At 49.7% G+C, this 10,980-nt stretch overlaps 2 pseudogenes; both read right to left on the reverse strand.

The window, feature by feature from the left end:
- Nucleotides 1–943: 943 nt before the first annotated feature.
- Nucleotides 944–3,102, reverse strand: LOC123184639 (L-type lectin-domain containing receptor kinase SIT2-like; annotated as a pseudogene).
- Nucleotides 3,103–6,111: 3,009 nt separating this feature from the next.
- LOC123184638 (L-type lectin-domain containing receptor kinase SIT2-like) lies at nt 6,112–9,141 on the reverse strand (annotated as a pseudogene).
- Nucleotides 9,142–10,980: the final 1,839 nt, after the last annotated feature.

Here is a 10,980-nt window from a genome sequence, read left to right on the forward strand (position 1 = left end):
GACAGAGACTAACCTGCACCCACGAGCACCCGGTGAGGTGTCGGAGCACGGCATGGGCGGTCCCCGAGAGTAGGAGCGAGGCACCGTACGTACTGCGCATGCTTGTGCACCGCGTGATGCTAATACGTACGGAACCGTACTCGCGTTGCGGCTACTCAACACAACACTGCCGATGGAACCGTACTTACACGCACCGTTGGCGACACATCGACTGTGTACAATGCATTTACAAGCTACGGAAAATCATTAGGTTCTTACTTTTATACGTTCTTAACGTATGAAATGTTCTCAATTTATGATAAGCCAGCCTGGAAATACACAAGGAATATTGCGTTTTTGCCATGGTAATGCTTCCTGATGAAAATAAGCTTAACTTACCCCTGTAGAAGTAGATCACATGCCTCGTGATCTCCAGGCATTAAAATGAAAAGGATCCAATTCCTGGAGGCAACAACACAACAAAGGCTAGCTAGCTGTTTTTGTAACATGGCACCGGACAATTATAGGGCCCAACCCAGTGGTGTCTGGAGTACCCAATCACGAACTCACGATCACGAACAACCTAGTTATCCTCCCAGGGTTACTTCACGCCGCAAGCCAATAGAATCATGTGCATGCAGCTATTGACCTTCAATCAAGCTGTTCATCAACACACAATATGTTGTTACCAGCGGATTCGTTTGGTGGACACAATTACAAGTTGTCGGGCTGATCAACGACTAGTCAGATGTACTTGTACACTCCAACCTTCAAATCTATGCATGAAACCTTTCTTAATCACTTACACATATATTGATTAGCCAACATTCATATAATATAAAATGGACAGTTCCGACACGCAGGACGCAACAATGCCGGACAACAAAGCACGACTTCTTAGTAATTCAACACACACACACAAAAACACACACACACAGAGAGAGAGGTCAATTAAATACACACTTCATCTTCCCTCTCGCAAAATAGTCGCTGAGGACTCTCCTGATACAGTGGCAACACTCGCTATGGGTTGAGAACATGGCATGTTGTGCGAATCAAACCCTTCATTTTGCATTTGGGCCATCATGATGTAGCTTATGTAGGCTGGTGATAAATCAGGAGGCAATTGATCATGGTCGAGGTACTGCATGACCTTTCGCATGATAGGCCACGCGTTGGACGATGGATATGTGCATAGCAAACCTAATTTGAGCATGATGATTACCTCTTCCGTGTTGAATTCCCGTCCGAGTCGTGGATCCACCGTGTCGAGCATTGAGCCGTTGTGGTGGTGCTCAAGCACCCACTCGACCAACAACACCCGACTGTTCTGCTCATCGATGCAGATTGTCTTGCGTCCACATGTGACCTCTAGGAGAAACACGCCAAATGCTTACACATCGGAGAAGGGTGTTGGCCTCCCCTTGCGTGAGAGTTCAGGCGCAAGATATCCCATGGTGCCAGCCACATGGGTGGTTTCAGCGGTGTTTTCATAGTCATATATCCTTGCCAAACCAAAATCGCCTAACCGTCCATTCATCTTACTATCCAATAGCACATTGTTTGCCTTTATATCTCGGTGAATGACAACCTGCTCCCATTCCTCATGTAGATACAGTAAGCTTGATGCCACACCTTTGATGATAGAATACCTCTGAGACCAACACAAAGTTGGGCTATTTCTACTATGTAGATACTTTTCAAGACTACCATTTTTCATGTAATCATAAATCAGGAGAAGCTCATCCTTTCGTCTGCAGTAGCCTAACAATTGTGTGATATTTTGGTGTCGAAGACGACCAATGCTCACCACCTCGGCAATGAACTCCCTTACTCCTTGCCTTGAATCGTGTGACATCCTCTTTACGGCGACCTCCATGGCAGGCTTGCGAAGCATACCCTTATAGACACTTCCAAAACCTCCCCTACCGAGCAGATTGTTGTTGCTGAACCCTTCGGTTGCATGAAACAAGTCCTTGTAAGAGAATCGGTTTGGGCCGAACGGAACCTCCCAGTCCTCATGCACCTCGGAGTACTTGAGACGCCGTCTTACAAATACGTAGAATCCGATTGCTATAGCCGAAACCAGTGTCGCCGACGCTAAGGCCAGCACAATCTCCAGAACCTTGGACTTTGGCGAGACCAACGGCGGCAAGGCCGGCAGTGCTGAGATGTTCAGCGCAGGGGCTGGGCTATCCAGCGCGAAGCTCCAGGCGAGGACGAAGTGTCGTGTGGTGAGCACGCCTGTCGCTGACGAGAAGCCGACGTACGCCGTGCTCTGCATCACGCCAGAGAGGTCGATGGTGGTCTGCAGCAGGGTTAAGTAGGGCCTGGGAACGCCCAAGGGAGCTATGGTCACCGTGATCTCTGTGGTCCTCTTGTCATAGTCCACCCACACTTGCATGGCCTTCCGGCTTATCAGACTTAGCTTCTGGAAACTCCCGATGTCATCGTTGGCATAGTACCCGGCGTCGGCGGAGCCGAGCGACACCAGGCTATCAACGTCGACGCCGACGTGGTTGCTGTTGATGTCGCGGAATTCGGCGTTAAAGAGTGTGTCCAACTCCACGGCGAAGATGTGGTCGCTCGGGTTGCCTCCATCGGTGTCGGTGAGGCCCAAGAACTGGCCTGGCGACGCAGTGGAGAGCAACTCCCTGGACGCTGAGACGAAGAAGGCCATGCCATGGCTGCTTAGGTCGGCGTACTGCCCGTAGATGGCGAAGACGAAAGTAGTGGAGAAAGACCGCACGGCGCCGGTGCCGTTCGCCTCGGCGCGAAACATCAGAGGCGACGGGTGGAAGGCCTGGCCTTTCGTCTGAATGGTGCCGTTGGTCAGCATGAGGAGGCCGTTCGACTTGACGACTGCGCCTTCGAGCGTCAGGTTCGCAGCCGTGAACCCGTTGTTGGCGAACTGCCGACCGTCACTGGTGCCACCGCCGCCGGTGGCCGCGAGGCAGCGACCGGCAGCCATGAGGATCAGGAGGAGCGGAGCGACCAGGTGGTAAGGCTCGAGAAGCATGGCTCTCTTATCACCAGCAGCGCAGAAGGATCGCACGCCAGTCTCTTTGTCCTAGGCCATGGTGCCTTGGAATTCTGAACTGTGCCGATATCTCGTTGTGAGAGCTTGCGAGGTGTGGTGAGGTGGGAGCCTTGTGCTTGAATGCAATAATACTTTTCTAGTACTATTTGAGACGTGAGTGGACCGACCAGGCAAGGCAAGTCTCGTCGCTCTAGACTTCTAGTACTTGCTACGTACGCTTCAGGAAAAACGTTTTTATATTATGGGACAGATGGAGTAGTAGTCATTTTGGGATGTCGGTGTTATTCGGCACCGTGCTAGACGGGGGAAATATGGTCATCACTCGCCAGAACGTCCAATTAATGGCGCGTTAGGCATGCTAGCGTTTTCTACATGCCTGTCACCCAAGTTTCATCACAGTCATTGTTGTGTTCATCCGTATACGGGTGCGCTTGCAGTTGCGCTGGCCGTATGCATCGTGCTGATGCAGAGGCCGGGGATCCCCCCTTTTCAAAAAAAAAGTTGCGCGGGTTGATGCGGTGCGAAATGACACAGCGCGCGTTGTGGCAGCGGCCGTGGCCTGGTCGTCTTCGCGGCAACACCTATGAAAATCGAACGCAAAATTATAGCGTATGCAGTAGGAGGAAGGGGAGGGACAAGTGCACGACGTCTCCGAGCTTTTCTGAATGTTTTTCGCTGACCAGTTTTTTCAAGCTCCTTACCGAGAGATTTATCTCCGCACCCTGCGTCTCGGTGGGTGGTATCAGTATGAACATCCTTGCCGAATCTTTTCAGTCTTATGTTTTTGGATAACTTGAAATGAATTGTCATCAGCTGCACGGTTTATCATGGTAATTTTGATTCAAGTTTCCTAAGTTGAAGCGATGCAATCACAGACCCCTTATGTATCTTGACTGATAGCCGTCGCAATCACAGGTGATATCACCATGAACTTCAGGCTGGAGTTTTTGTTTTTTGCTTGCACTATGTACCTGATAATCCCAGCAGAATGTTGTCGATAGTTGTGCTTTCTGTATAAAGCAGGGCCTGAAGGTGTATGCAGTCCATGTAAATGACACTGTTCACTGTCCGGCACAGAAGCATGGTTTTCAATTTCAGTGAGATTTCGATGAAATTCACTTAATTTCAATAATTTCAGTAGACACTTACTTATTTACTTTTTGGTCAAAATATTTCAGTAGTACACAGGAATTCAAATATTTCTCAAAATGATTATAAAAAAATCAAATATTTAATTGAATTCAAGTGAATATTTCAGTCCTTTGACCGAAATGCAAACCGCATAAGGATCACAGCTGAATTTGGGTTGGTGCTGAATTTTTTCTGAAACTGAAAGTGAAAACCATGCACAGAACCATCACAGCTGAATACCGGATTGGTAGCCATGAAACACTGATTGGTCCCCTTTCAGGTTGCGATCGGCGGTACCGCCGCTTGCTTCTTCAACGATGTAGGTGGACAAGGTATTTCATAGCTGGAATGCTCCGAGGTCGCCTCTAGCTGAGTGTCCCCAATGCTTTTGGTATAAAATGCAACCTCATTCGGATCAGGTGCGTCTTCAGAATGCACTTGATTGTAGTTAGGAAAATTTTCTGTCAAGTCAAGGATTCTGCTAACGGGTCGACGTGCTTCTTGACAGAGAGCTTCCTCGGTAGGCTTTCGACCCTCGAGGCGATGAAGTCGACAAGGGCACTACGGCCATCTGTGGCAATGTTGGCATTCTCGTCGGCCTTGTTGGCGCCATTGTCTTCTGTGATGTCACACGCACGAGTAGAGGCTGCACCTGGAGACAGCCATGCCCCGAACGAGCTCTCAACGAGGTAATTGCTTCTCTCCTTGGTCACTGGTACTGCAGGGCATGGCGCTTCGGTGTTTGACATTTCAGGCGAATCTGCTGAAGACAAAATGTGTGTTTCCGATGCTTCACTCTCTGACGAATGCTGATTGTGTAAGGTGTGCATTTGACGTCTGAATCTTCTGATCATGTAACGGTATTTAAGTTGCCGGAGCGTATCGGACAAGGTACCTGTTTTGAATCTGCAGGAGGTTCAAATGTCAGGTTAATTTGGATGCTAAAGAATGAACACCGAAAAGAAAGCTGGAAAAAAGCGAGAAATGAGCTAGGGAAATTTAAGAAGTGTTACATGGAGTATTTTGTATGGTGGGCTTCCTCGGCAGGAGGTTTCGAATGGATGTCTGAACACTGAAGGTCTGGTTTGGTTTATATGCTGTGCAGAGTGGGTTCTGAAGGAGGGGTCGGTGTATCTCTTCAAGCACGCTCCCTCGCCACCAGCATCATACCTGCACCCAAAACAAGCCAAAATTAACCAGGGAAAAGCTCATATTGAGCTGCTTAATTTTCAGTAAAGAAGTGTTACTTGTCCAGCATGGACAGTTGCGGAGGCCCGCGGCGGCCCTGGATGAGCTTTGCGATGGAACACGGCCTTGTTCCTCCCACCACAATCACCGGCGGCGGCCGATCGACACGGTGGTCTGCGACGGGATAACTTCTGGCCGATGAAGTACACAAGCGTGTGTGTGCAGGTAGCAGGGCCGTCCATTCCGCTCCTCGACGAGCGGCAGCGCCTCCTCGAGCCGCCGTGCCCCCAGCGTGAGGCCGCGCACCCGAGCGGACACCGCCGTCGCTTGGTCGTGCAGGCCGTCGGACACCTCCACGGCAAGCCTGAAGATCAGGTTCAAAGCTAGTCTGGTGAATTTGCAGTACGTAGCCGCACGTACGTATAGAAAGCCATGGGGAAGCTGAAGCTGAACTAGTGCAGTTGCAGACTTGTAGTATGCAGCAGGACGGAGGGACAGGAGCAACGTACTGTGCGGGGTCTCCAAGCTGACGGAGGAGGCTCACGAGGCCGGCCATGGCGGCCTCGGACAGCTCGGTGTGGCTGGACTCGTTGCCGTCGGTGGCGACCTTGGGCCTTGACAGTAGCGTCAGAAGCTGGGCGATGCTCAAATCAAAGGACATACAACGGCGCGTACAACCAAGTGAAAACAGAGAGAGAGAGAGAGAGAGAGAGAGAGAGAGAGAGAGAGAGATATTGAGAGAGAGAGAGAGAGAGGTCAATTACATACATGATTCATCTTCCCTCTCGCAAATTGGTCTCATCCGACACAGTGGCGACACTCATTGCGGGCTGAGAACATGGCATGTTGTGTGAATCAAATCCTTCATTTTGCATTTGGGCCATCATTATATAGCTTATGTAGGCCGGAGATAAATCAGGAGGCGATTGACCATGGTCGAGGTACTGCATGACCTTTCGCATGATAGGCCGTGCATTGGGTGACGGGTACGTGCATAGCAAACCCAATTTGAGCACGATGGTTACCTCCTCCGTGTTGAATTCCCTTCCGAGTCGTGGAACCACCATGTCGAGCATTGAGCCGTCGTGGTGGTGCTCAAGCACCCACTCGACCAACAACACCCGGTTGTTTTGCTCATCGATGAAGATTGGCTTGCGTCCACATGTGACCTCTAGGAGAAACACACCAAACGCGTACACATCAGAGAAGGGTGTTGGCCTCCCCGCGCGCAAGAGCTCAGGTGCAAGATATCCCATAGTGCCAGCCACATGGGTGGTTTCAGCGGTGGTTTCGTGGTCGTATATCCTTGCAAGACCAAAATCGCCCAACCTTCCATTCATCTTACTATCCAAGAGCACATTGCTTGCCTTTATATCTCTGTGGATGACGACCTGCTCGCAATCCTCATGGAGATATAACAAACTTGATGCCACACCTTTGACGATCGAATACCTCCGGGACCAGCATAGAGTTGGGCCATTTCTTGTGTGTAGGTACTTGTCAAGACTACCATTTTCCATGTAGTCATATACCAGTAGAAGCTGCCCCTTACGCCTGCAATAGCCCAACAATTGTGTGATATTTCGGTGCCGAAGACGACCAATGCTCACCACCTCGGCGATGAACTCCTTAACCCCTTGCCTTGAATCGTGTGACATTCTCTTCACCGCGACCTCCATGCCAGGCTTACGAAGCACACCCTTATATACACTTCCGAAACCTCCCCTCCCAAGTAGGTTCTTGTCACTGAACCCCTCGGTTGCATGAAACAAGTCCTTATAACAGAATCGATTTGAGCCAAACGGGACCTCCCAGTCTTCATGCACCGCAGAGTACGTGAGACGTCTTACAAACAGTGGCGAAGCCACGTTTTGGTTGTGTGGTCACTTGACTACACATGAATTTCACAGGTCAAGTACTCCCATGTATGGGTACTGAGCTGCTGAATAAACAATTTCTAAAAATGCCTAAACAGGCCAACTCGTCATCTGTGTTGGGTAACTTTTGGCTGGAAAAAAAAGCAAATTTGCAATGGAAGTCCTAATAACTATAGAAATAGCATTAGATATTGGTCTAAATATATGAAATTTTGAGGAAATACACACTTATGTGGGATACTTGAGGACATGCAATAGTACCGAAGTCTATTCTCCATTTGTACCAGTCTCTTGCTTCTTTTCGACTCCGCAATCGCCAAGAGTTAAATCTAAAAATCATCAGCTCTTATATAAATCATGTATTTTCTTTCTCAAGATGTTGAGCCTCTAGTTACATCTGTATTCGTTTAATCTATTCCATGAGCATTGTCTCCGAAGGTCAGATGTTCTACGCTTGCCCATCTACTCTAGTTGTCTTGTTCGAACATTTTTTCACATTCAGTTTTATTGTGTCTTTTTTTAATTCGAACGCCATTTCATATATCTCAAATCTATGTATCAGCAAAAAAAACATGAACATGGTCAAAGATAATAAGCTATGACGATAGTACTTGCAAATGTATACTTTTTTCGAAAATACATTTATAATTAAAATATTAAAATAGCTCAAAGATAATGCATTGAAAGAAACACTGATAATAAATTTGAAATACTAACTATCTTTAAAAAGGAATTACAATCCTTTGTGTTCCTATTTAATTTGTCTACAAAAATTCGCTAGTACAAAACCTGACATCACAAGGTTTTGATCCTGGCACCGCCACTGCTTACAAATATGTAGATTCCGAGGCCTATGGCGGAAACCACCGTCGCCGACGTTACGGCCAGCACTATCTCCAGAATCTTGGAATTGGACTTTGGCTTGGGCCAGGCTAACGGCGGCAAGGCCGGCAGCGCTGAGATGGTCAGCGCAGGGGCTGGCCTATCCAGCGCAAAGCTCCAGCCGAAGACGAAGTGTCCTGTGGCGAGTGCGCCCGTTGCCGCCGAGAAGCCAATGCACGCCGTGCTCAGCACCACACCCGAGAGGTCGACGGTGGTCTGCAGAAGAGGGTACTTGGGTCTGGCCACGCCCAAGGGAGCCATGGTCACGTTGACCTGTGTGGCCCGGCCGTCGTAGTCCACCCACACCTGCATGGCCCACTGGTCAGGCTTAGGTTATTGAAATTTGGGCCGTACCCATTATATCCGAAGTCATCGAGGTACCCGGGCACTGCGGATACGACCGACACCAAGCTATCGACGTCGACTCCGACGTGGTTGTTGTTGATGTCGCGGAAGTCGTCGTTGAAGAGCGTATCGAACTCCACGGCAAAGATGTGCTCGCTCCGGTTACCTCCATCGGTGTGGTTGAGGAGGCCCAAGAACTGGCCTGGCATCGCAGTGGAGATCACCTCATTGGATTCGGAAACGAAGAAGGCCATGCCGGGGCTGCTTAGGTTGGCGGACTGCCCGTAGATGGCAAAGACGAAAGTAGTGGAGAAGGACCGTGCGGCACCGGTGGCGTTCGCCTCGACGCGGAACGGCAGCGGGGACGGGTGGAAGGCCTGGCCTTTTGCCTGAGTGGTGCCGTTGGTCAGCATGAGGAGGCCATCCGGTGTGAAGGCGGCGCCATCGAGCGTCAGGTTCGCGCCTGTGAAGCCGTTGTAGGCGAACTCCCGACCGTCATCGGTGCCGCCACCGCCGGTGGCCGCGAGGCAGCGACCAGTAGCCATGAGTAGCAAGAGGAGCAGAGCGACGAGGTGGCAAGTCTCGAGAGGCATGGCTCTCCTATCACCAGCGGCGCACAAAGGCCGCACGCCGGTCTCTTTGTCCTTGGCCATGGTGCTTGGGATTTCTGAACTGTAGACAGCCAAGAGGACAACTTTTATCTCCTTATGAGTGCTTCCGAGGTGTGGTTATATTGGAACCCTTGTGGTTGAATGCAATACTTTTCAATTTGAGACGCGAGTGAACCGGCCAGGCAAGGCAACCTCAAGTCTCAAGTCATCGTTCTAGACTTCTAGTACGTGCGTGCTACCTACGCTTCAGGCCAATGCCCGGTGACAAACTGACAATCCACTCACTTAATGCTTGGTTGGGTCTAGTCATTTTGTGATGTCGGTGTTATTCGGCACCGTGCTAGACGGGGAAAATATGGTCATCACTTGTCAGATCGTCCAATTAATGGCGCGTTAGGCATCCCAGCGTTTTCTACATGCGTGTCACCCAAGTACCATACCATCGCTGTCAATGTCGTGTTCATCCGTATACGTGTGCTTTTTTAGTTGTGTGGGTTGACACAGTGCGAAATGACCCAGCGCGCGTTGTGGCAGCGGCCGTGGCCTGCTCGTCTTCGCGACAATCCTGAAGAGCACACACCTATGATATGAAAATCGAATGCAAAATTATACGTATGCTATAGGAGGAAAGGGAGGGACAGGAGCAACGTAGTGCACGAGGTCTCCGAGCTTTTCTGAATGTTTCTCGATGACCAGTCTCTTCAGGCTCCTTTATCGAGAAATATATGTCCGCACCCTGCGTCTCGGTGGGTGGTATCAACATGAACATCCTTGCTGAATCTTTCCAGTCTTATGTTTTCGGATAGCTTGAAATGAATGAAATTGTCATTAGCTGCACGGTTTATCATGGTAATTTTTGTTTGAGTATTCTAAGTTCAAGCCATGCAATCATAGACTTTTTAGAGCATCTCCAACAGATGCGCGGTTGCCCGGCGCGCTAAATCTTTTTTGCAGCGCCAAAATATTGTTTTGGCGCGCTGGGCTGGTGTTTTGCTTTATCAGAAGCGCAAAAACACGGCCCCACAATCTGGCGGCCCCACCCGCAGCAACCTAGATTTTGCAGCTCGCGCGAACAGGCGCACCAAATAAGCAGCGTGCGATGCCGTTTTTCCAACACGCTGAACCTACTTTACCGCTCGCGAGATTTTAGTGCGTCTGTTAGAGCGCCAGTTTCGATCGCACGCGCAATATAGTCATTTTTTCCTGCGCGCGGCTAATCTAACACATGACATATCCTAAACCCGAATCAAATCCGACCCCTATTGGTTCTATATGCAGAAGGGACCAGAAAAGATTTGAGATGGCTAGGCACTTACAGCGAAGATCTGGCGTGAAAAAGTTGATGCACGTCGATGAGGATGATGTGGCCTCTCGGGTCGGGGAAGGTGGCGTCCGCTCGGGGAAGGATCTGGCGCCGCGACCCGACTGGGGTGACTTGCGATGGAGGGAGTGATGGGGAGTAGGAGCAGGAGGGGTAGACACGGCGAGTGTGATCGGCGGCGATCGAGGGCGCCGGGGGCGATCGAGGGCGCCGGAGGCGATCGGCGGCGATCGAGGGCGCCCGAGGTTAGGGCTCAAGAGGAGGAGAGAGGACGAACCGCTCGAATCAAAATTCAAAAGAGTACGCACGATGATGGAACATCTATAATGAAGTGCTTTATTAATGCAATTCATTTAATCGAAAAATTTAGGACGATAATACCTCTGGACCAAATTGGGCCGATTAAAGGTAAAAAAAATTAGGTCGAAAATACCCTTAGGCTTAAAAAGCCCCAATTATTCTGATCCGTTAGATCGGCCATATAATACATGTGCTCTGGTGTATTATAATGCACCTTAAAATCTCCCATTGCAATAACAGACCCCTTATGTACCTTCAGTGATAGCCATTGAAATCACAGTTCACGGGTGATATCAGCATGAAGTT

This window comes from Triticum aestivum, chromosome 2A, assembly GCF_018294505.1.
Source record: "Triticum aestivum cultivar Chinese Spring chromosome 2A, IWGSC CS RefSeq v2.1, whole genome shotgun sequence".
NCBI lineage: Eukaryota > Viridiplantae > Streptophyta > Magnoliopsida > Poales > Poaceae > Triticum > Triticum aestivum.